At 47.2% G+C, this 26400-nt stretch overlaps 3 long non-coding RNA genes across 3 annotated transcripts in view; 1 reads left to right on the top strand and 2 right to left on the bottom strand.

Annotated features, from left to right (window-relative positions):
• Nucleotides 1–1391: 1391 nt before the first annotated feature.
• LOC121136880 lies at nt 1392–8890 on the bottom strand. Its single transcript, XR_005874054.1, has 4 exons — nt 8722–8890; nt 6216–6290; nt 4578–4686; nt 1392–1595 (listed from the first exon to the last, which is right to left on the bottom strand). It is a non-coding gene; the product is annotated as an uncharacterized LOC121136880 (long non-coding RNA).
• The window catches only part of LOC121136879, a 35689-nt gene continuing 11541 nt past the window's right edge, over nt 2253–26400 (top strand). Inside the window, exons 1-2 of the long non-coding RNA XR_005874053.1 lie at nt 2253–2479; nt 23319–23482. This is a non-coding gene — a long non-coding RNA (uncharacterized LOC121136879). The remainder of the gene's footprint in view (nt 2480–23318; nt 23483–26400) is intronic.
• On the bottom strand, nt 9930–20346 carry LOC121136881. Its single transcript, XR_005874055.1, has 3 exons — nt 20162–20346; nt 19000–19252; nt 9930–10481 (listed from the first exon to the last, which is right to left on the bottom strand). It is a non-coding gene; the product is annotated as an uncharacterized LOC121136881 (long non-coding RNA).

A 26400-nucleotide genomic window follows, 5' to 3' on the forward strand; every position in this document is an offset into this window, starting at 1 on the left:
AGGATCCCAAGTCCTGGCAACATGCTATGCAACTGACATGTCCCTGAGTTATACTGTGTCCCAGCTTTTTAATTATATTACCCCCCCTGCTCTGCAGTGAGACAGGGTCTTCCTGTGGATGTGTGTGCCTCACACTGGTTGGTAAGCCACAGGTCGGCAGACAGTGTTCCGGGTGTCATCTGTAGGCAGGACACTCTGTTTTTCTCTTTGTTATACCGCACTCTCAAGCGCTGGACTTTATTAGCAGTGTCTATGTTCTGAACTTCCTAGGTAGAAAGCAAACAGCTTTTTAATGATGTAGTTTTGAGCTGTGAAGAAATGCTCAAAGCAAGGATGCCTCAAGGCCTCTTGCAGAGAAGACCAATTTTAGGATGAGTCTGTCTCCGCCCGGTATGGTCAACTCGGTGCCATCATTAACTTCTCTGTGGGTTGTGGCCACTTAACGACGAGTGATGGATGAACTCTTCAGTGAAAGACATTGGCTCTTGAATCTCCCCGACTGAATCTGAATTTCTTTTTAACAGCACCAAGCACTGAGCTGTAGGATTTGATCTTGCCTGGATAAGTTCTCTGGGACAAGGGCCTAGAATCATTTCTAAACTTGTCCTATAATAATTTCTTTTAGGCAGTTGATGGTTCAGAGACTGAGGCATACACAGCATTTTCAAGCAGAGCTTTTCACAATACATGAGAGACAGAGACAACTCAAGTGTCCTTGGACAGATGGACAAGCCAACACAGGCACTCAGTGGGCTGTTATTCAGCCTTAAGATTTAGCAGCCCCCTGGCATGTGTTCAACATAGATGAACCCAAAGCAGTCACACAGCATAAATACACACAGTTCCGCTCCTGTGGGTACCTAGTAGCCACACTTAGAAACACAGAGAGAAGGGAAGCTTCGAGGGTGGAGAGAGCAGGGGTCGGCTGTTCTCTAATGTTCGGGGCTTCAGTCTTACAAGTTAGAGGAGACCCAGTGAATCATTGTGCAGCAGTGAGGAACGGTTCCCTCTGCAAGCTTGATGCTCTGTCGGCTTTGCTGAGATGGAGAAGAAGAGGGGTTGGGGATTTAGCCCAGTGGTAGAGCTCTTGCCTAGCAAGTGCAAGACCCTGGGTGTGGTCCTCAGCTCCAAGAAAACAAAAAGACAAAATAACAACAACCACAACAAAAGACCAAAAAAAAAAAAACCAAACAAACACAAGGTGTTGAAGAAGGGGGGAGGAGGGAAGGGGGCAAGCCCTGAGAGGGTTACAGGTGAATTCAAACTTTAAGACTCTCCTGGGAAGGCACTGGAGGCTCCAGCCCTGGGGAGAACCATACTCTCTCTGGGCTCAGGAGGAAGTCTTCTTCCAGAGACTAAAGCAAATAAAATTGAGGCTTAATATCTTTTGAGGGACACCTCCACTAGAGTGAGGTAATTACCCAAAGGCCTTTAGCTCTCTCCTCTGAACTGGGGTCGTAAGGACATGAGTCTCCTTGGTGGTGATGTTGGTAGTATTTACACTCAGGTCTTTTCTTTTTTGGAATTTTATTGCTGGGCCACGTTTATGATGCCACATGATTTTCTTGTTCAACCGTGGTAGGCTGCGCTGGTCACTGTGGATGGAGATAATTTGAGGTGGGAGACAGAAGAGGGAAGACAGTTCTCCATGACAGGAGAGCCATGCTGTGCAGTGCTTATCCATGTGAGGGTCTCTCGGGGCAGGAGCCCTACCTAGAGGAGCTGAATTGGAGACATAGCGGGGCTGATTCCCTCTGAGCCTCTCACCTGTGTTCAGTTAATCACGTGCACCATGGATTCAAAGAATACGAAGTTGAGCAGTTTTTAGAGATTCTATTTTGTCAGCTCTCTCTCTCTCTCTCTCTCTCTCTCTCTCTCTCTCTCTCTCTGTGTGTGTGTATGTGTGTGCATACGTGCGTGTGCGCGCGTTGCGTGTGTGAGTGTGTGAGTGTGTGTGTGTGTGTGTGTGTGTGTGTGTGTGTGAGGTCAGAGGACCATTTAGTGGACCTGCTTCTCTCCTTCCACTTTTACATAGGCTCTGAAGACGACTCCAGCCACTGGGCTCACACAGTATCGGCTTGCATCTCTGTTGCTGTATTAGACCAGTCTGATGGAAAGCAGCTCGGGCAAGAAAAGGGTTTGTTTGGCTCACAGATTACAGTCCATCATCAAGGAAAGGCCTTGATGTGGGACCCTGGAGGCAGGACCGGAAGCGGAAGCCCCCCACAGGAACAGGACCGGAAGCGGAAGCCCCCCCAGGAACAGGACCGGAAGCGAAAGCCCCCCCAGGAACACTGCGGCCATTTCTACAAGCCGCTTCAGTGCTGTCATCACGTTTACCCTGCCGTACGAGAGAGGAGAGACTTGGTTTAGTCTTGGTCCCTCCCTGTAACCTCTCACTCTGTGACTGGTAAAGCTGGTAGTGGCTGAGTCAGCACTTTCTCCTCCTGGTTCCTTCTGGGATCTGCTCACCTAGAAGGTAACTGCGGGCTCTGGTGACCTTGGCTGAGAGGACCCTGTCCCAGCTGGAAGGGGACCCGAGTTCTCTAGGGATGCCTGTGACTGGCAGGATGAAACCCACACTGGGATTTGGTGTCAGAAATTCAGTTGTTTTCAATTTCTTAAACCATATCTTTAGCCTCAGTTTATCATGTGCCATTCTTCCCTCCCTCCCCCTCCCTCCCTCTCCCTTCCCTCTCTCCCTCCCCTCTCCCTTCCCTCTCTCCTTCCCCTCTCCCTTCCCTCTCTCCCTCCCCTCTCCCTTCCCTCTCTCCTTCCCCTCTCCCTTCCCTCTCTCCCTCCCTCTCCCTTCCCTCTCTCCTTCCCCTCTCCCTCCCCTCCCCCTCCCTCCCTCCCTCCCTCCCTCTCTCCGTCCCTCCCTCTCTTTCTTTCCCTCCTTTTGTACAGAGCCGGGATTGAGCCTGGAGCCTCCCATATGCTAAGTGCTGTGGCTGAGCTGCACACCCTCCCCATGCCAGGCCTCTGTTAGTGAGAAGCAGGTAGTTTTAGCTCAAAGAAACTTGATAACAGCAAACAAGATGGGAGCTCTCAGCTTCCTGCTCCGCTGCCATGCCCCTCCCCACTACGATGGGCTCTCATCCCTCTGGAGCCCTAAGCCCAAGTAAATTCCTCCTTCTGTGAGTTGCCTTGGTCATAGTGTTTCATCATGGCAACTAATATAGATACAATCTTATTTTTGAAATTGTATAAGACAGACGTGTGTGGCCTCTCGTGTCACAGCGCGATTGTGGAGATCAGAGGACAGCTCTGTGGGGTCAACGCTCTCTTTCCACTCTCACAAGGGTTCCAGAGACCAAAGTGAGGCTGCCAGGCTTGCCTTCCCACAGCCCAGTACATCCTAGTTGTGCCTTGTGTTTGTAGGGGGACCTGAGGTCTAAAGAGTGACACTCTAGTGCATGATGGAGGAAGGACACAGGTCTCCGAGAAGCTGCTAAGTAAGAGTCGTGTGTGTGTGTGTGTGTGTGTGTGTGTGTTGTGTGTGTGTGCTGTGTGTGTGTGTGTGCTGTGTGTGTTGTGTTGTGTGTGTGCTGTGTGTGTGTGCTGTGTGTGTTGTGTTGTGTATGCTGTGTGTGTGTGCTGTGTGTGTGTGCTGTGTGCTGTGTGTGTGTGCTGTGTGTGTGCTGTGTGTGTGTGCTGTTTGTGTGTGTGCTGTGTGTGTGTGTGTTGTATGTGTGTGTGTGCTGTGTGTGTTGTGTTCCATGTCCTCCCTGCCTCTCCCATGCGTGCCTGTGGCAGTAGATTTGAGACGGTTAAATAACCTGCCCGCATTATATATGAGAGGCTAGAATCAGAACTCAAGTCTTTGGCTTCTGGAAACACATGGTTATTCCTTCAAAGAGTGAAAGTGTTGTCAATTGGAGACAAGCCCCACCATCCCCCCTCACCGTCCCATTCTTGTTTTTAAATATTTGCTTGCAATTTAATGATAGACACCAGAGCTTGGTGCAGTAAGTGTCACGTGTGTTTGGATCACCCGGAACTCTTGTTTAAAGTGGTTATTCATGTGTATGACTCTAAGCTGGTCCCAGCTGGTGGGTCTGCAGTGGGTCTTAGGAATCCCCGGACCCCAAACTTGTTAAACTCTCACCCCTTCTCTGTACACCAAGTTCTAACCCTCCTCTGCTCAACCGGCATTAATGTCAACATCCTCCATAAAAGAGAAATTAGCCAGAGTGATACATCCTTGCTCTCTGTGGAAAATGCAACCCACTAGAATGCATCATGACTAGGGAGGGATGTTCCGGTTTTGGGTGATGAGTTCACAGTTCACAGGGATTCAACACTCCCCACAGTCCCCACTTTGAGATGCCCCAGAGCCCCATCTGTGCCCTCAGAGATGGGAAACAAGGGCAAAACTCCAGAGGCAAGCACCCTTTCCCAAAGTTTCCACCCAGAGTAGGGAGCAGCCTATCATGAATGATCGTTAAGGCTTAGGGCTTAACTAGCATGTACAACTTGTGTAATGTGTGCCTGTGCGTGTGCACGTTTGTGTGGGGGAGAATGAATGTAACAGGGCGCTTTCACAAGAACATTTGCTTAGGAAAATGAGCTGCTACCTTTTCGATGAGTCAGTGAACAGTGCTCGGTTCAGAATCCATTGCGGACAATGTCGCAAGCACAAGGGTCAGCGATAGGCCTTGCTATTTTTTTTTTTCATGTTGCTTTCTGTAAGACAAAGTCAGGATCAGGAATGCTGCCTAAGGCTGACACATTCCCTGCAAGCCGGGGAGGGAGAGAGGGAGGGAGGGAGGGAGGGAGGGAGGAGGAGGAGGGAGGGAGGGAGGGAGGGAGGGAGTGAGTGTGGGGAGAGTCTTGACTTTCCTCCCCCTGCCTCTGCCATGCTTTGCAGAAACTGGGAAAGACCAGGGCTCTAAAATCTTAAATCCTTCTAGAAAATAACCTGTCTCTCAGGAATCTGAGGTCCTAGAGAATAATAAGCAGCCTCCCCCTCCCTCACCCCTCCCCCTGCCGGGTGTGGAGCAACTGTGCTCTTGACTGTGATTACTTAAGTCCGAATAATAGAAGGATGTAATAAATCTGCAGGTGTCTGCCCTGTTTGTGATGGGGCAGAACTGCATGGCAAGAAGTCAGTCAGTCGCTGTGTCAGACACAAAGCAGCACTTTTTCCCCTAAAAAAATGTTCCAGCCTTCATGATTTTCTGATTTCTGCTAGATTTTCTTCTTTCTGAATACATGTACTGAGTAACACTGCTTCTGGTCAGATCCCGATCTGAACAACCAGGCTGAGTGTGTGTGTGTGTGTGTGTGTTTGTGTGTGTGTACAAATGAGCACATGCATGTGTGCACAGTGAGTGTGGATGCCAGCCTCCAGTGTCTCTGTATTTTTTTAAAATTGTGTCTGTGGGGGCCAGAGCTTGCTCTCTCTCTCTCTCTCTCTCTCTCTCTCTCTCTCTCTCTCTCTCTCTCTCTCTCTCTCTCTCTCTCTCTCTCTCTCTCTCTCTCTCTCTCTCTCTCTCATACACACTCCCCAGCCACAGCTGGACTTTCAGATCTTTGTGAGCCGCTCTATGAAGTAGGTACTGGGAATCGAACTGGGGTCCTCTGCAAGAGCAGTATGTGCTCTTTGTTTGCTGAGACGGTATCTCTCACTGGCCTGGGGATCACCAGGGCTGTGCTTCTCTATGTCAATCCTGGGGATCCACACTAAGGCTGAATGCTGGCATGGCAGGCAAGGTCCTCATCGGCTGAGTCACGTTCACTGGCTAAGCCCTCTCGCCAGTCCCAACAACCCTTTTCTAAGCGATGATTTGGAATACTGATAGCGTTCCGCACACTGTTCAGAGCCACGAAGCCCAGCTCCATAGTCCCTGGCCACTTGAAATGTGACTGGTTCAATCTGAGACGTGCTGTGATGTAAACTCCACAGCAGATTTCAAAGGCTTCATAGTGACAAAGTTCAAAAGATCGCTGTAATTATTTTTTTATCTCTATCACATGTTGAAATGTCATAACTTGGATGTGTGGAATTAGAATAAGTTATTAGAATTAATTTAATCTAGTCATCAGGGTTAGTGCTTATCCTTCCAATGTGGTGGTTACTTTTCCAGCTGCATTTGTGAGATCTATGAATGAAGGCTTATCAACCACCCCCCCACACACACACATACACACGCAAGGACAGAGGGCCCTCGAACCTGTGTGACACTCCTGTTAGTAAGGCCAGGCCACCTCACCTCAACTTGGCTTTGAGGATGGAATTTTCCAGGCAGTGAGCACAGGGCTTCCCTGGGGTTGGTGGAGATCTGGAACTAAAAAATGCTGTTGGTTTATATGGTATTATGACTGTAGTAAGTGTTCCTAATAGTAATTTTTAAAAACTTACAGATTCATTCATTCATCATGTGTGGTGTGCAATTATTTGTGGCCACAGACACCTTTTGAGAGTAGGTTCTCTCCTTCTACCACAGGGACTCCAGGGATTGAATTTAGGTTGCCAGGCTGGGTAGCTCCTTTCCCCGATACGCCATTTCGATGGCCCCTTGTGAAGTTCTAAAGGCCATTTCTTACCACCGCGATTGACATGTGCCACATTGTGCTGCTGATGTATGATCCTTGTTTAAAAGGGAAGAGGGTAGGATTTCCCGCAAACACAGCGTCTCTAGAAACGGGGTGTGGGGCGTGGGGAATGGATACATGTTGGTCTGAAGAGGATGCTTAGCCTCCTGGTACTGAAGAGTAAGGCAAGCTGGTCTTTTACCCCCCAGGTCTCTGGAATTCTGCTTCTTAAGGTAACCCCCAGAAGGCAAAACTGATGTGTGGGTTAGGACAGTTACCCTGGGTGGTGGTGAGAGGGGGTGAGGGTTCCTAAGCGAGGGTGGGAAAGCGCTAATCTGAATGTGTCCATTTGGGGCAGTGTTTTGAGCGTGTGAAGGTGTATGGATGCATGTTATACATCAACTAGAAGTTAAACACCTTGCCTGTGAGTACTTTTTTAAAAAGTTTTAGTGAAAAACCCTGGTGTTAATGAGATGAGACAAACGACCACAAGGGGGCGCTGTATCCCTTTCCTGTGCGCACGGGGCTCTCCCCAGGGTTGCTGGAGATGCAGACCCCGCAATCCTGCAGTCCTCAGCGCAGAGATTTGTGGGTGAGTGACCCACCTTGGACAAGCCTCCCGAGTAACTTATGTCTGCACTTGAGGTATCCACACACAGACAGACACAGACAGAGCCGACTTTTTCTTTTTAAGCCTTGATTCAGAGCGCCGGCCGTGGAAGGATGGGAGCAGCTCACTTGGTGGTCCCGTGCAGGTTAGACACCTAAGGAATGTCACATTCTTAGCAGAAATTAAAATTCCTGCCTTGCTGTAAATAGACACCCACAAGGAGATGGGGCCGCTCTGGAATGACCAGGCCCTGCTGTTATCGACGGAAATCCTGTGTGGTGGTAAATATGGCCCTCGGAAGAGCCTGGGGAAGAGATTATGGGAGCAGAGAGGGGCTGAGAATGCAAATGTGGGAGGTTATTGGCTAGATAGTGGCCAGGAAACCAGAAACTGGGGGCGGGATGGGGGTGGGGGGAGTCGGGCTAAAGAGAGAAAGAGGAAATGAGGGAGGAAGACCGAATAAACGAGTTAAGCGGCTTCCTTCCCTTCCTCCCGTTGCCCTTTTGTTTTGCATCGAGGACTCTGGTCTTTCTGAGTGCCCTTCTGGGGACAATAGCCCCGAGTCTAACTTTGAGAAGCAGGCCTAGCTCCTACCTCTCTAATCTAAACCCAACCTACCAGGCCTACTGGAAGAGGCTTCCATAGTCCATGGAAGTGCCTGGCTAAGCAGCCAGTGGGCAGGGTCTCTCCAGGCTCAGGCTGCAACCCCATGCCCCCACTCTCTTTCCAAACATGCACACATGGCCAGGACCAAATGTTGGGGTTCCGTAGAGCTTCATAACAGTGTTGGGGGCTAGGGATGTGACTCAGGGCACCATGTGAGGCAGTGGCAAGATCAAGGCTCTGGGTTCCACACCCAGCACAGAAACCACAGAATAAATGAACAACAAAAATCAGTGCTCCGCCAGCAACATCCCAGATTCAGTGGGAAACCCGACAGCTCTCTGAGGCAAGAGAAGGAGACTGGAAGGTGGCATGGAGGGCAGCCTGGCCATGCCCCAACTCTGTGTCTCCTAATCTTTGTGGGTCCCGTGGGCATCCGTAAAACTGTTGGCACGGCCAAACCTCCCTGCAATGTTGCAGGAATCTAACAGCCAAACATATGTGATGCAATCTAGAGTGTGCAGAGCACTTAAATGTGAGTTATTTATCAGGGACCACTAGCCTACATATGGCAGGATGTACAGGAAAGGGTCCCCACCCCAAACTGAAAGAATTCAAGTTTGTGAATAGTTGGCTTTGGCTCTGGAGAATCACAGAGAATTGTTAACTCTGCTAAAATCAATCATCTAAGCACGACCAAGGGCCCAATGCTACAGGCTCACACAGGAGGAGGGGAATGAGGCACCAGAAAGTCAAGTCACCAATGCTGGGCACTTGTCCTTGAATTGTGACTCTGGGACTCTAATCTGAGAACTCTCTTTTCCATCTATGGGACATTTCTGTACTTCTCAGACATGTGTCCCGAGGAAGGGTGGGATACTACATCAGACTCATTTCTCCGGGGAAGCTGTGTCTAGATTGCTTGTTTCAACCCATGCCAGGGAGTCCTCTGTCTACTGTATGTGTCTTACCATGTACAACTCAGTACCCGTGGAATGAGGAAGCCAAGAGGTGAACACTTTTGACTGTTTGTCTGCCTTCTGATGGGTTTCTGTAAGGACTCCGGCATGTTGGAGGCAGAGCCTAGTATTTTTGGGGCTTTAGTCAAATTTTCATTGGTCGCCACCTATGTTCTAGCACTGGTAGCTGTGGACAAAACAGATGCAGACAAATGGATCTTATGAGAGGTCAGGAGCAGGGGTTGAGCAGTGAAATATATATATAATCAACTACCAGTTAGCTACCTGAAGCACAGGACACAGAAAGATATTTCAGTTGAGCCCTGAAGAGGGCCACCTCAGCCTGGTGGAAGTGTGGCGGTGTTGGGGTCGGAAGTGGAGAAGAGTGTTCCAAACAAAGTGACGGTCTGTATGGGAGCCCTCCACAGAAAGGGTCAGAGGGACATGTAGAGTCTTGTTATACCCAACTCAATCTCACTTCCTCATCCCAACACCTCTTCTTCTGGAATTCTGTAGAGAACGTCTTGACTGGACAACCAGATGTGGCGAGATCACATCTAATGATGAGGCCACCCCAGTACACCCACTTTCTTAGAACATGTGTAACCCCGCCTCCCCACCCGAAGAGAAAAGTTAAGAAAATACACACTCTGGATTTATTATAGTTGCTATGACTCAGGCAGGCTGAGGGCTAGAGTCTAGTAGAGTTTTCCTAAGATTCCTTGGGGACTTGAAGGATTCTTTTCCCACCAGCCGTAGGAGGTGGATTATAAAAACATACTTCCTCCGGACAGAAGAAATCCCCTGAATCCTAAGTCCTGGTGATTTCAACAGTGGAGGCTACCCCACAGACTCCCCACCCCCTCCCCTGCCTCCCCTTCTCTGTTTCTTCTCTTGTGTAGCAATGGCCAAGTGGTCAAGGAGTTGGTTGTCCTTTGGGATCTTGACCTTGCCCCTTAATGAAGATGCTGCCCTCTTTTATTTTATTATTATTATTTTGAGAATTTTATACATGAGTTCTATATCTACATCATTTCCGCCTACCACTCTTTCCCTCCAACATCTCTTGTTCCCCCTCCCTCTCAAATTCATGACCTCTTCTTGTTTCATTATTATTACATATATGTGCATGCATATGTGTGCCCGAATATACGTATATATGTATACATGGATATTTATCTACTATTGAGTACATTTAATGTTGCTCATATGTACACATGTTTAGAGCTGACCAGTTAGTTGGCTTGGATACTCCAGATGAGGGGCTCCTGGTAATCAGGTCTGCTTCCTCTTTAGACTCAGCTTCTTTAAATGTGGAAGTAGAGACTAACACAGCTTCCTCTTTAGACTCAGCTTCTTCAAATGTGGAAGTAGAGACTAACACAGCTTCCTTGTAGCTTTAACATCCCTGGTTCTCATGGATGAAACTCAGCCAAGAGCCAAAGGAGGTGAGTCCCATATGAGAAGCCAGGGTTGGCTGAAAATCTCAGGATGAAGCTGGAACAAAGCCTTTCTTCTCCTTGGATAACTTAGGCAGACCCAAAGCCGACACCAGTAGAAGGTCTTCTATTTCTCTCTTCACAAGCCCTTTTCCAGAATGGCTCCACGTTATCCATGTTATATTTCTTTCCATCATCTTTTAGAAATCCAGATTCCTCCTTGGTTTCCCAGCTGAGCCTGCTATTCCCTACAAGGACATCTATGAACGTCCAGATGAAGAATTTAATCTCTAAGATCCATACATAAACCAGAGAAGAGGTCTTGGGAAGACCCTAAGAGACAGAGAGGACCATGGTCAGTTCCAGGTTCACATACGGCTTAAGGGGACTGATGTAAGTTGGGGTCTCCAGAGAAAGAGAACTGATAGGCTGTGTCAAGGAGACTTAACATGGGAATTGACTCAAGCAGATATGACAGCCTGGAAGATCCACCATGGGGTATCTGCAAGCTAAAGACTTTAGAAGGCCGGCACTTTAGTACAGCCTGGGTCTGAAGGCTGAAGAACCAAGCAACATCTGAGGTAGAAGATAGAGAGGATGGAGAGGTGGATGTCCCACTAAAAACCACGGGATTTCCCTTCCTCTCTGTTCCATGCAAGCTCTGGGTAGATGAGATGGTGTTGCCTGCCCTATTGGGGGTGGGTCTTTGTTATCCACCAACCCACGTGGCAATCTCTTCCAGAAACTCCCTGGTAGACACACCCAGAAATAATGTTCTCACCAGTTTTGGGGGTGTCTTTGAGCCTAGTTGAATCAACACAAAAAAATTGATAATCTCAGAACCTGATTGCCACTAAGCCCAAGCCAGAGTCACTCTGGAATAAGTGGGCAGTGTGGCCATTTTTCAGCTTCCACAAGAGATGCTGAGCACCAACATTTTAAAGTCAGATGGGTATAGTTCAACTTAGAAAAGAAAACACAATGTGGGCTGGTGAGGTGACTTGGTTACTTGCTGTGCAAGCCTGGAGGCCTGCGTTCACGTCCATGGATCCTGTGAAAGGGTGGAAGGGGAAAACATACTCCACAAAATTATCCTCTGATCACCACATGTGCACTGGTGTGTGTGTGTGTGTGTGTGTGTGTGTGTGTGTGTGCATACACACATGTACATAAACAAGTTACATAAATAAGTTTAAGATCAACTTGTCTCCAACAAACAAAACACGATCTAGGATGAAAACAGAAGTCCGTGGATCAGATTTAGCCTGTAGCTGATGTCTGCCTCTGAGGTCTGTATTTACACAGCAGTCACATTTGGCTCTGTATCCATTCATTAACTTTTTTATTTGTCATTACTTGCAAGTGGACACTGTAGGATGCTGGAGAGTGTAGGACCCAACACTCTGTGTAGCACAGAGCAATATGTTCAGATCAGTGTCTACTGAGTAGGTATCTGTCTTTGTTCATCCACAGAGCCCAGATATCCCTCACTCCAGTATGCAGGTATCACACAGGATAGGTAATCTTGACTTACATATTTTTTGAGACAGGGTTTCATTGTACAGCCCTGGCTGGTCTGGAACTCACTGTGTAGACCAAATTCACCTTGAACTCACCTCTGCCTCCCTAGGGCTGAGATAAAAGATGTGTATAACCATACCTACCCGGCTTGCTCATGATTTCTTGGGCTGTGACTTGTCACCAACCAGGCTACTAAAGCCACCTCTTTCAAAGTTCTATACACATGGCATTCCACAAAGCTGACACACCACGCAGCTTAGGATAAGAACAGTGACGACTAAGTAAACAGCCCGCTAACTGCATCCTTCAGGGCTGTAGAGGCAAAGGAGGGTCCCCTGGGGTCCTCAGAGTTGTCTCTCGGTTCTGGTCCTGTAAACCCTTCTGTCAAAATGCAGGTCTGTGACTTCAGCACTTAGAGGTGGCTGGGGCAGGAATTTGAGATCAGCCTGGACAATGTAGAAAAACTGTCACAAATGAAAAGTGGGGATGACTAAAGAGGTGGCTGTGCATCAGAAGAAGCCAATCTCACATCCTTAGCACCCACATAAAAAGTCAAGTGTGGTTGTGTGTGCATACCCGTAATCCAGTGCTGTGTGCATACTCGTAATCCAGTGCTGTGTGCATACCCGTAATCCAGTGCTGCGTGCATACCCGTAATGCAGTGCCACGTGCATACCTGTAATCCAGTGCCGTGTGCATACGTGTAATGCAGTGCTGTGTGCATACCTGTAATCCAGTGCTGTGTGCATACCTGTAATCCAGTGCCGTGTACATGCCTGTAATCCAGTGCTGTGTGCATACCTGTAATCCAGTGCTGTGTGCATGCCTGTAATCCAGTGCTGTGTGCATACCTGTAATCCAGTGCTGTGTGCATACCTGTAATCCAGTGCTGTGTGCATACCCGTAATCCAGTGCTGCGTGCATACCCGTAATGCAGTGCCACGTGCATACCTGTAATCCAGTGCCGTGTGCATACGTGTAATGCAGTGCTGTGTGCATACCTGTAATCCAGTGCCACGTGCATACCTGTAATCCAGTGCCGTGTGCATACGTGTAATGCAGTGCTGTGTGCATACCTGTAATCCAGTGCTGTGTGCATACCTGTAATCCAGTGCTGTGTGCATGCCTGTAATCCAGTGCTGTGTGCATACCCGTAATCCAGTGCTGTGTGCATGCCTGTAATCCAGTGCTGTGTGCACACCTGTAATCCAGTGCTGTGTGCATGCCTGTAATCCAGTGCTGTGTGCATACCTGTAATCCAGTGCTGTGTGCATGCCTGTAATCCAGTGCTGTGTGCATACTTGTGATCCCAGTGCTGTGGGGGGGGGAGCGGATGGCTGGGGTTGCTGGCTGCCATCTTAACTGCAGGCTCACTGAGAGACCATGTCCTAAGTGAATAAATCAGAAAGTGCTAGAGTAGGGCACATGACGCAACCCTCTAGTCCCTGTATGTTCACAGACGTGCACTTTCACAGACGTGCTGGAACACAACACAAAATAAAATAAACATTTTAAAAGCAAGTAAGATGCAGAAGAAAAGAGGATAAAACCTATCTCTAGAAGCCAAGGACGAGCATTCATTAGGAAGACATCAAAAACGGTTGACCTCTAGCAGGCAGGACTAGAAAGAATGGGCCTTAGAAATGGGTATTCACGGAAATCTTGGTGGTGGAGAAACCATGTGTTTAAGCATCAGATTGGTGTTGGGCGGTGGTGGTGCACACCTTTAACCCCAGAGATTGTGAAGCAGAGGCAGGTGGATCTCTGTGAGTTCAAGGCCAGCCTGGTCTACAGAGTGAGTTCCAGGACAGTCAGAGCTACAGAGAGAGGCTGTCTCAAAAAAAAAAATGAGATTGTCTGGTTGCTGGTTCATGATTGCCCCAGTGAGATCTTGAAAAAACTACCCCCCTACCCAGACCTCAGTTTCCCCTACTGTAAAGTGAGAGGTGGGTGGATTCTCTCCACAGTTACTTCTGGCTTTCACAGGCTCTGCTTCCTGGCAACAAAGTAGTTCTTTGGAGATCACGTTCCCTGTCAGGAAGTGAAACACACACACACACACAGGGGTGAACATGGGTGTGCCTCTCTTACAAGGGTAACGGGAGCTCTGCTCACCATATAAAGGAGGGAGAAGATAACTACACACTTGGAAGATTCCTTCCTTCTGAACTCAGACCACTCAGAACCATCCAGGTTCCCACAAACTGACTCTTGGTGTGTTTTTCTGCATTTCAGTCCTTTTAGGCCCAGCTGGGTCTCTGTTCACACTGCAGCACGCTCTAGCTGGAACTCTAGGCCAGGAGCTCAGGAGTGGGCAGGGCAAGGGGAGGATCAGACGAGGGCTGGGAAACAACTCCCTCGGGGACCAGATATCTGGCACCATCGATTCCATTAAGTCTATAAAGTCAATTCCCTCTGGGATTAAGAACTTGCTTGATATGCTATTTTTATCACTCAGGGAATCTCATTAATTGGCTTACTAAAAATTTTCACTTCTTACAGTTGACTTCTCTGGGTTCATGGCTTGTTATATTTCTTCTTTGGATGGTATATTAAATTTCAGCTATTACAACTCATTTATTTAAAGGGAACATACCCCAACCAAAATCAACCAGCGAAGCTTGGTGTTTCTCCCTTAAGTTTTTTTTTCCCCTGGGTAGACAACTGTCCACTGTGTGTCTTCTACAGAACAGGTAACTGGAGGTGCATTCAGGGTCAGCAGAGTCAAGTCCTCTCACCTTTCCCTCACCAAAACAGTCTGCAATGTTTGGGCCTTGGCAGTCATCACAGGCGAAGGTCACCTCTGGAAACAAGCTGTGCTGAAGTAGGGGTTCTAGACAATGCCCAGAGGAACAAGTTTGCATAGGTGAGCTTAACCACAGAGTGACATCACCTTGTGGTACCTAGCTGCACGTCCGCTTTCCCAACTCACTTGGAGGCCATAAAACCAAGAGTAGAGGCTCTTGACCCTCTGCCAAGGTATGCACCGCCAGTGAAGGTAGCTAATAGTCTCCAGTGGACATGAGCTCAGAAGAAATGAAACGAGAACACAAGGAACACAAGAATCATGAAAGAAAGGCCAAAAACCGGAGGAAGCGGAATTAATGGACCAAAAAGAACAGGAATGTAAATTAAACTTAATAAATAGCTTCAAAGTCTGAATAAAGGATATTGGAAACATGACACAGGGACTAACTTAGGACTTTGGGCCAAATGGAAATTCTGGATGTGAAAAATATATACGAGAAGAAATAAAGAACTCCCTGCTGGGTTGGAAAGGTCTTTTATCCCTTCTTAATTTCTTTAAAATTTATGACTGTTCAAAGCAAACTGTCTACTGTCTATATGATAGATGCTCTTAGAATAAGACACAGATTGGAAATAAGCAATCGACAATGATGAGCTAGAGCCGTAGGAAATCTTTATTAATTTTAAGTGATTAATATGCTAATGTCAGACAAAACATACCTCAAGATTAGACACAATGTCAGAGAAAGGAAGTTTCATAATAATAAAACATGAATTCATCAGGAAAACATACTAACTCTCTAAGCATGTATGTATGTAATGACAGCTACGAAATACTCAAAAAAAAGTTGGCAGAGTTAGTGGGAACAAGAAAACCACACAATTCCAGCTGGGTGGTGGTGGCGCACGCCTTTAATCCCAGCACTCGGGAGGCAGAGGCAGGCGGATCTCTGTGAGTTCCAGGCTAGGCTGGACCAACAGCCTTTAAAATAATACAGAGAAACCTGTCTCGTAAAACCAAAAAAAAAAAAAAAGAAAAAAACCACACAATTCCAATTCCATAATCAGAACTGGATGCATGTTTTATCTTTCTCAGAAATTAAAATGACCAGACAAAACAAAACAAAAAAACTGTGAAATTACAGACTATCTAGACAGTAAGTTATCCTGCCTTGATCTAGATGACGTTTATAGCCTTATAGCCAACACCTAAAGATTACACATTCTCTTACAAGTACATACGTAGATCTGGGGTGCAGCTGAACTGGGGTGTGGCTCAGCTGGTAGAGTGCCTGCGTGTCTAGCATGTATAGCACCCTGGGTTTAACTTTACTGCATAAACCAGCATGGTGCTAGACACTTGCAATCCCTGGACTTTGGGAGCAGGACACAAGAGGATCCACACAGCAGGTAGGCCCGTCCTCCCTTTAGGGTCAGTACACCTTAGTTTGCACCTCATCCCCACAGCAGACCAAGATGTGGAAGTGACAGGGTTGGATTTCTTTGCTTGTCACACTCACCAGACCATGAAGGTCAGACTGAGTCAGTTACAGGTGCGGGCCACTGACCTGAGGCCTGGCTTAGTACCTATCTTTCTGAGGCATGGAGAAGGGGTTAAACTGAGTGGAAACTGAGGTAGAACACAGCTTGTGTTCTCCTCTCTGTTTGTCCCTGTTAAAGAGAGGCCCATGACAGATCTTGGGGTGCTTCTAGGTCTTACAGGCAAGGCAAAGGGTCAGATGGATATACAAGTTTGAAACCAGGAGAGAGCAGAGGGGGTGGGGAAGGACTATTCCAGGCTTATCCAGGAGATCTAGAATCCAAGTGGGGCAGTGGGGGTGTATTCCAGGCAGGGGAGAGCCTCCCCATATGTGCCTTCTCTGTCCACTGTCTATTAACTTCACCCTCAGTCAACAGGAAGAAGGGGGGAGGAGGGGGAGGAGGAGGAGGAGGAGGAAGGAGAAGAAGAAGAAGAAGAAGAAGAAGAAGAAGAAGAAGAAGAAGAAGAAGGTAGTTTTAGCTACATAGCTTGTTCGAGGCCAGCCTAGGCTGTATGAAACCCATCTCAAAACAATAATCAAACCAAACCAAAATAACTCAAGGTGAATCTGGAGTGTTTTGATGGGATGGTATGCGGGATTATATGATAAGTCTGAATACATTCCAAAAGATTGAAACCTTTTTGCTGTAGCAGTACTAGATTGGAAATCATTATCAATAAGCTATAAAGATAGGCATGAGTACATACAACTATATAGTTATTTATAGTTTTAATGAGCATGCCGAGGAAGGTCATTTATGAAGTCTAAGTTTCTAAACCCATAGCAAATACTAGGGAAGAAATTGTAGAGATAAGAAAAGAAATCGCCGACATGGGAAAAACAATAGAGGCCATTAAGAAAACAAAAGAAGTGGTTCTAAGAGATTAATGAGAGGAAGCATGCCCACAAAAAAGAGTTTTACAAGCATGTTTGTGAGAATGTTATTCATAAGACCCAGCAACTGAGAACAGCACAGCTGTTTATAGATAAGCCAAACGTGGCATGCCATACAATAGTATCTGATACAATAAAAGGGGGAGCATTGTCAGCATGTGCAGACCCTGGACCAAGTTCTCTGTCTTGTTGAAGGACAGAAGCCAAACATAACGGAGCAGATCCTGGATGATTCATTTATATGCCCTCGAGAATAAGCAAAGAGACAGGAGTCTAAGCGGGATGAGTCACAGCTGCACACTCTGCAGTGGGTGCTGATGGGGGGGATGCAATGACAGTTGACCTATCAGGAAGAGTAAAAGGAAGAAAGAAAAGAGTAACATAAAGGAAGAAAGAGCCTTATAAGGATCCATGTCGATTATATAATGTGGGTTAGTGTACTGGCTGCCACTGGTATCGAAGGAGGGGATCATTAATTATTTTTTATGTCTCAATTTACTCATAAAACAAAGGGTAACTGTCCAACTGGCCATCCTGTTAGATACGGGGTAAGCAGGATGAGTAATGGGAATGTTTCCTGTCCTCGCTGGATTGTCTGGGAAGTTGCCCTGGATGAGCACACGTAGGTGCATTGCAATGGAGCTGGAGAAAGCTCAGGAAGAAAAAAAACCTTTTGCTAGAAACACTATTTGTTTGTGTAACTTGATCACAGGAAGCCACTTGACTGTTTCCCCTAAACTTATGGTTCTTTGCCATTTGCAGGATTCCCTTTAACTGGTCTCTGTAACATGTTATCTTTTGGTGGGGTTAGCAGGGGGTGGGGGGCAGCCTGGGGGACTTTGTTCTGATAAACTGACCCTATGTACTGTGAAGAATAAACAGAATTGTGACACCCCAGTCTTAAGTCTACCTTCATGTCCTAGTCCTTGTCCATACGGACCCACCGAGCTTTCCCTATGACAATGCAGGCCTGGTTTATCCTAACATTGTCCATATATCAAGTTTTATTTGTTTTCAATTAACAATGCTATGTAGGTATTTTGAGATGAAGGCTAATAATCTAGTTGAAGCGTCTTGACTCTCAGTGCTGATGTTTGCAGTGAGATCTCCATCAGCTGCTATTGTGTTTTGTTTAGGAGAGAAAAGAATTTAAAGCATTTTTACAAAGCTTAGCATAAATTACTGTATCTTTTTGTCAGTGTCAGCAGCTCAAGATCTAGGCAATGGGAAGTACATTTTCCCACAGATAGTCTGGGATGCAAACCACATTGTTCATACTGTTGGTGGGGGGGGGAGAGAAACGAGAAAGAAAAGAAACAATAAAAATAAGAAAGATACTGGGTGAGCTTTGAAGTGATTGGGTACAATGGCAGGTTCCTTTGTTGAATAGCAGCTTTTCCTAAGGCTGTGAAGCAAGATCTTTATCATCTGTTTCTGAGCAGGAGACAATGAAAATGACCCAGCGTGAATAAAAGAATAGACAAAAAATGTGCGGTGATAAAGTCTGGGAGGAGGCCCAGGCCCTCGTTGAAAACAAATAGCCTGAGTGGGGAGACAGACACGCTTTACCCCACGGCAGTCTTTTTATAGCTCTGATCGGAATTGTTTCCCCTTGAAAATGGATGGAGTGCCGGGGAGCGCGGCATGGCCTTGTCTCCTGCCTTTCCGCTGCTCTGTGCCACCATGGTAATGAATGATGGCTCACAGTCACCCCACCAGTCCCTTTACCATCCATATCCCTGCTTTAGACACAGCTGAAGTGAGGCAAGGGCTGAGGGGTGACACTAATGGGCCCTCAGTACGCGAGGGTCGTGTGGCTAAGGATGGCAGGCAGCTGTCCTGGGGAGTTTTCTAAGTCCCGGAGGGCAGAGGAGGAGGTGTGAGCAGAGCTGAAGCAGGGGGAGGCTGACACTAGAACAACAAGGAGTCCGGACCAGAGAGAATGCTCGCCCCACCGCGTGAAGCATCCGGAAGGCAGGAGTCTATCCTCTCCCTCTTTGCTGTAACAGCAAAGCTGTGCGTGTTTCTAGCATACAAATGCCCAGTTGGTTGACTGATGGGCAGATTCTAACATATCAAACATGGGCAGAGACACATGCGTGTGGGTTGAGTTGATCCGTCAAAGAGAAAGCATCTACCACACTCACAGAGTCACGGCCATTTCTTGGGCTGTAAAAGTCATGTCTACGTGACACGGATTCTTCAGATGTCAGATAGTTCAGTTCCTGGTCACTTGTGACATGGAAGGCAACGGGCGAGGCTCTGGGAAGTTGGCAGAACTTGAGCGGTCACGGCATCCACCCTCTTAATGCAAGACACGGACTCGGACAGGCATGTGGCCCCCTACACCGCCAGGGTCTAAGAATATGAGCAGGGCAGACTCAGGAATCCAGTCCAAATCTAAGAGATGCAGAGAAGAGTGTGTCGAAAGTCCACCAAGCTGGCATGAACCAGACAGACAACAGTGCTTTCCTTGATTTTTTTTAATTTAGTTTTTACAAAACTTGCTATTCATTACATTCATGAGCTCACAGAAGCTGTGTTTATCTGGTCAAAATATCACAGGCTCTTTCATGAACCCACTAGTGTTAATTTGGTAATGGCCATGTTGTCAAAATGCCTCGTAAATATTTATGCTGAGAGCCTCTCTTAATTACTTTTCTATTGTTATGATAGAACACCATGACCAAGGCAGCTTGTAAAAGAAAACATTTAATCTGGGGCTCAGAGTTCCAGGGGGTTAAAGTCCACGACCATTATGGTGGGGAGCATGGCCACAGGCTGGCAGGCGAGGTGCCAGAGCAATAGCTGAGAGCCAGCTACATCTTCATCAACAAGCATGAGCAGAGAGGGCTGAGGGTGAATGGCATGGGCTTTTGAAACCTCAAAGCTCTCCCCTCTCCATCCCCACCCCAGCCACCCAGTGACATGCCTCCTCCCCCAAGGCCACACCTCCTAATCCTTCCCAAGCAGTTCCACCAAACTGGGGACCAAGCACTGAGTTATCTGAGCCTATGGGGACCATTCTCATCCTGACCACCACATAGACGTGGGCTGCGCTTCACCTCCATCAGAGACACTTCTTTTTGTAGTGGGCATCAGCCAGTGCAGAACTGGTCGGAACTGGTCACGGTGTTGATAACAAGCAACTGTGAATGCTTGACCCCAAATGGGACATTTTTATCAGTGCCCACCCTCTGACAAGGCACAGGGAGTCATAACAGAGGAGGCAGAAAGGTTGTAAAGCTGGAGGGTGGGAAGGAGGGTTGTGGAATGCTCGTGACCTGGCTATTGCATTGGTGAACTTACAGAGGCTGTGTCCATCTGCACAAGACCCGAATACCATCAAGCCACCTGACGTTTCAGAATGAACGGGGAGCTACCAAATGTTGATAGTTTCTGGGGGAAGAGAATCATTTTCCTTTGGGGGTGTGGTTGCTGAGAAGTTGCCTATGCTGCAGCGGGTGGAGCTGTACCCATGCACGTATTGGATAACGATCACTGGATTAATTAGAAGACATAAAATTGAGAGGGGGAAGAGGGCGCTGAGAGGGAGCTAGAGAGGGAAAATAGGTACTGGATATGATCGTATTTTATTGTATACATGTTTGAATTTCTCAAATAATAACTTATAACTCTACATAATAAGTATTAAAGCTATTTTAATCCTATTCATGGAAATAGAGAAGCAAAACTAGGTGAAATGGGCATTGGAGAGATGACTCAGGGGTTAAGAGCAGTGGTGCTTTTCCATAGGACTCAGGTTCAATTCCCAGCACCCACATGGTGGCTCACAACTGTCTATATCTCTGGTTCCAAGAGATCTAATACCATCACACAGACATGCGTGTAGGCAAAACACCAATTCACATAAAATAAAAATAAGCAAACTATCAAAAATAAGTAAACTCATTAGTAAACAACAGAAACAGAATGGACCCATGTGGTCTAGCAGAGCTTACGCCATCTCAAAAATGCATATATTTATCAACGCTACCCACTTGTCTCTGAGACAGGTGCTTCATATAAATTAATTTATTTTTCCCATTTGGTTTTGGTTTTGAGACAGGACCTTGGTATGTAGCTCAAGACTAGTCCCAAAGTACCAAATCCATGGTCCTCCTGCCTGTGTCTTCCAAGTGCTGGGATCACAAGCGTACATTACCTTTCCGGGTTCTTATTTTCCCACTGTTTAAAGTGTGAGTCTCAGACATAAGTGATTTGACCAAGTTACACCATTTATAAATGTCAAATAGGGCATTACAGCCTAGTAATGTGTGTTCTCAAATGTGTAATTCCCATTATCTATTAAAAGAGAGTCAGGTCAGGTGTGGTGGCTGGTGCTTTTAATCCCAGAACTCAGGAGGCAGAGGCAGGTAGATCTCCGAAAGTTCAAGGCCAGTCTGGTCTACATAGTGAGTTCCTGAACAGACAGGACTACGCAGAGAGACCAGTCTAAAAAACAACCCCAAAACTAAAATTAAAATAATATGAAAGTCATCAGTGGTATTTACCCAGCAGTGAATCTGAATGCTGACCTGCCTTGCAAGATGTGCCAGGGATGTAATAATGGCAGGAAGGTTATGGGGATCTAACTGCTTTCTGGATGGAGTTGAGAACTGCCCAACAGGAGATGATTCACACTTGGTACCATAAGCCTGATTAAAATACCATGGTTCAGAAGATCATAGTCACTAAAGGGTAACCTACTATCTTAGAGTCTCTATTGCTGTGAAGAGACACCATGGCCTCGGCAACTCTCATAAAGGAACACATTTAACTAGGGGTAGCTTACAGTTTCAGAGGTCCATTATCCATTTAGCCTGGGACATGGCAGCATGCAGGCAGACATGGTTCTGGAGAAAGAGCTGACAAGGTTACATACATCTTGATCCACAGGCAACAGGAAGTAAACTGTGACAATGGGCATAGCTTGTGCATAGGAGACCTTGAAGTCCACCCCCACAGTGACACACTTCCTCCAACAAGGCCACACCCACTCCAACCAGGCCACACCTCCTAATAGTGCCCCTCCCTTTGGGGACCATTTTCTTTCAAACCACAACACCTGCTGTTTAGACAAATGAACTTGTTGTCAAATTACCTTCTACATATTTATGTTTATACCCACATATTAGTTCTGCTCTCAACCCTGACCAGAGAAGTATCATGCTACCGTGGGGGCAGAAGTTAATGCGTTTAACTCATGACTAGCCAGATGGCTTAGAAGGGTGACTATTGAGTTCTCAGCCCTAAACAGGACATCACTATCAGCCCCCACAGGGGTCAGAGAACATAGCCGGAGAGGGAGCAGGAGGATGGGGAGGAAAGCCCTATAATGCTGGTCTCTGGCCACCACAAGGCTGCTTGCACTCACCAGCTCCCTCCAGCTGTGACTGCCTGCACCAGGTCAGAACCAGAGCATCTCACTCTCCAACAGGCAGCACTAACTGGACTTGGGGTTACAAAAGAAAGGAGAGGACTTCAGGGTGAGTGTCTGCATCAGATCTCACCTCAGATTCCTGCCCTGACTGCCTTTGAGGAAGTGTAAGCCACATAACCCCTCTCCTCCTCAAGTTGTGTTTGGTCATGGTGTTTCATTACAACAATACTAACCCTAACTAAGACTGAAGGGGACATGTTGGGGGGCGTTGTGGGAGAGTGGGAAGGAGGGGCTGGGGGCGGGTATGATCAAGATATACTGAATACAGGTACAAAAATTGTAAAAGAGCAAATAGAAGATATTGAAAATAAATCTTAACTTCCAATGCTCTAACATTTGGAAGTGGGGCCTTTGGGCAGTAGTAAGGTCACGAGGATAGAGACCTCGTGATGGACTTAGGGTTCTTATACAGCAGACCTATATCAGCTCCATGGCGCACACTGTCATCCCAGCATGCTGTAAGTTGGGGCGGAGGAGCCAGTGTGAGTGACACAGAGAGACTGACCTTTTGCCTCAAGAAACATACAGGACTCCAGAGGGCTCACTAACTTATGGTCTACCCGTCAGCAAGAAGACACCTGTCCGCACACCGTGCGCCGACACATGACATATGACACATGACTTCCAGAGCTGTGAGGAATAGGCACCCTGGGTAGATAAACCTCCACCTCTGTGGGGCACTTTGCTCTGGCAGCTCAAACCCACTGAGACGGGGTATTAGTTCATCATCCTCACTGGCGTGGCAAATACCCTGACAAAAGCGTCTGAAGGAAGCAAGGGTGGGTTTTGACTCACGGTTTGAGGGTGCTGTCCGTCCTGGGGGGGGCATGGCAGCAGGAGCCCGATACAGCTAGTCTCAGTGTATTAACCATCAGGTGCCCAGCGAACTTTCTTTAGAAATCTTATTTATTCACTAATGCCTGCGTGTGTGTGTGTGTGTGTGTGTGTGTGTGTGTGTGTGTGTGTGTGTGTTTGGAAGTCAGAGGCCAGCCTTCAGGAGCTGATTCTCGCTTTCTACTGTAGGGAACGGAATCCGGGTTGTCAAGTTTGCACAGTAAATGCTCCTTGCTGCTGAACCAGCCCTCGTTTCTCCTTCTCATTCCCTCCGTCATGGGAAGGATGCTACCACCCACAGTTACTGCGGATTGTCTCACCTCTGTTAACCCGATGTAGACACTCCATCTCAGGTATGCCCAGCGTTTTCTGTTCTAGGTGATTCCGGGTCCTGTGAGGTTGATAGTCAAGACTAACCAGTGCCGCGTTACTCTCCTGAAGAGGTCCCTGGCTCCCTTATGGATGTCCACTTGATGAGGTCAGACCTGCACATGATAATCTCCCTCTGGCTCTCTAAATAACTGAGTCAGGGCCTCAAGTACAGCTGAGAAATCTCTTCATCTTTGCTACGTGATGTAATCTAGTCAGAGGAGTAATGCACCTTCCCATAGAAGGACTCACCTGAACTCAAGGAAATTGTGTGCAGTGTATACGCAGGAGTCTGGTATTGGGGGACTGTCTTTATAATTGTCTATACCATGCCAAAGTTGTTCCCAGGACTAAGCATGCCTTGGCCTTCTTCAGGTGAGAGCATGGTCCCATTATGTAGGCATGGTTAAAGCAGTCTCCACCAGCTGCCTGGGCTCTGGGGTTCTGTGTTTGTTTCCTCCTGTTCACGGCTCACACACCACCCATCAGTCTGCTTTGGCCATGGATTAGCAATTACAATAAAAGGTTTCATGGGAAAGGGGTGACATTTATGTCTAAAATTGACTTGGTGGCTGGCCTGGGGAATTATCTTCTAATTATCTCGGCTTCCCCTCTTCCCCATTGTTGTTGACAGTCAAGATTTAATTGTAGGTATTATTTATTGAAAGAGCTAAAGAGGAAAAGGCCGAGGTAACGCCTACTAAGTGAAAGGAAGCAACAAGTCTGTCTGAAGACATCAGAATGTCAGTTGATGGAACTGGCTTCTAGACTTCAAGATGTTATCATAAGCATCGTGGGAAAACAGCATCTTAATTCAACCAATTCAGTTCAGTCTTGTAACGGAATCCGACTGCTGTTTCAAGGCTTGTCTATTCAGAGCCTGCCTCGGGGTTATGCTCTGCTTTGTTTTAGGAGGGTTCCATGTTCTCACATATACACTTTAGCCTCAAAGGGGTTGAATTAAAAAAAAAAAAAGGCCAGCTGGGACACCAAAAGGGGTTTGTAAGAAAACTATTTAAGGCTTTCAGTCTCGTCCAAGAATGTCTGACACTTTGATATCCTAAGAAAAAGATTTTTTCCAATAGCTGCGTCTAAACAGACAACTTCTGCTCCAAAAATCAAACTTCGATGGCGACCGTGCTTTCCATAACTGCCCCAACCATCACCACCGCCATCAGAGGATGGCCCCTCCTCATTCATCCTCAAGACGGAAGAGCTTCAGGAGTGGCCCTTCTGCCATCTCTTAGTGCATCAATCAGTAACCATGCTGGGCCCACGCAGGCCCTGCTGCTGAGCATGGGTGAAGTGAGGTTTTATCTCACGTCGTCTGGTCCTGGCCACAGTGTACTGTTACCTTGAACGTGTGATCCCCCTGCCTCCACATCCTGAATGCCAGGGCTCTGCTCACGCTAGGCAAGCGTGCCAGCAGCTGAGAGACATCCCCAGCCATGTGAGGAGCATTCCGACTAGCATGAAAGGCAGGGAAAATGTTGCCACCTTCATGTCTGTGGTCCCAGTAGGGATCAGCATGAGTCTGGAATATTCTCTCTGTGTTCCTCTGTCCACTCACCCTTTCCAAACAGCTTCAACCCCAAAGGCCTCCAAGAGTTTAAACATCTTCCTGGATCTGTAATGAATCTGTGTAACGAAGATGCTTATAAATATTACAAGAGATTTATTGCCTTGGTGTGAATTTCTCTGATACCAGCAGGGAGTTTTTAAACACAACTGGCAACAAGAAGCATACGGTCAGAGAGTCAAGTTACTGTTTTCTTTCTTTCTTTTCTTTTTTTAATTGTTGTCTGCCAAGGACAATATATTTTTTTCCCTTCTTCAAAATAAACTCTGTGCAGGAATGTGCCTCAGCAAATGGCTGGGGCTCTATTATATTTCATGCAGCTTTCTAAACAATTTCCAAGCTTCGGCTGGCCTGGTGTCAAACAGAAGGCAACCAACAATAGCAAAATCCCATTAAAGCCAAGAAGGTTCCTTCCTGAGGTGAGCCTGGCCAGAAATAGTCATCTTGGCTCATTCTCCAGTTTGGCACCAGGGACTAATAACGCACGGTCTCCTAATGGAAATTGTCTAATTCCATCCAAGAGCTGCTCCAGAGAGAGCCGGGCTGACGCACTAGCAGTCCATATAACAACATTCTTCTTGGAGTGCTGAACAATGGGCCTTTGGGAGAGACTGTGATAAACCACGTCAGACTCCGGACAAACACGAGTGTAAAAATAGCCTTCAGAGGCATTGACACAGCCACCCAATTTCTCAGGAGGAAGGCCCCTGGAGGCGGGCTCAGCAGAAGTCTTGTGGGGAATACTTCATCAGATGCAGTGGGAGAGGGGGAGGGAGAAGGGAGACAGAGCAAGAGGGAGAAGGAAATGCAGATGCTGAGACGTGAAAGAGAGGAGAGTGGTCCATGGTACAGGGTTAGTCAACACAAACCGTAGCTGTGCGAAATTCCCGTTAACATTCCAGCGCTGCTATCTGCAAGGAACAGCCCGGGGGAGTTAAGCTCCACCTAAGACATACATATATATGTCCCTGTGCTTATGTTCCCTTGCGATAATATGAGAAACGCTACAATGGGTGTGGCAGTGATGCCTGTAATTCCCCACACTTGGTAGACTAAGGCCGTAAGATTGAAGGTCTACATCAGCTGAGGCTTCGGAGCCAATTGCAGACCAGCCTAGACTCCATAGCAAGCAAGAGGTCTCAAGAAAACACCAATGATGTAAAATTAAAAAATACAATAAAATAAGGAAAACACCAGAGAACCAGAGCCTGGGGAGATGACTCAGTAGGTAAAGGTTTGTTGTGCAGGAATGAGGGTCCGAGTCCAAGTTCTCAGCATCCTCATAAAATCGGGGTGCAGCAGTGTACTTCTGTAGCCCTGGAG

This window comes from Mesocricetus auratus, unplaced genomic scaffold (assembly GCF_017639785.1).
Source record: "Mesocricetus auratus isolate SY011 unplaced genomic scaffold, BCM_Maur_2.0 Super-Scaffold_100676, whole genome shotgun sequence".
NCBI lineage: Eukaryota > Metazoa > Chordata > Mammalia > Rodentia > Cricetidae > Mesocricetus > Mesocricetus auratus.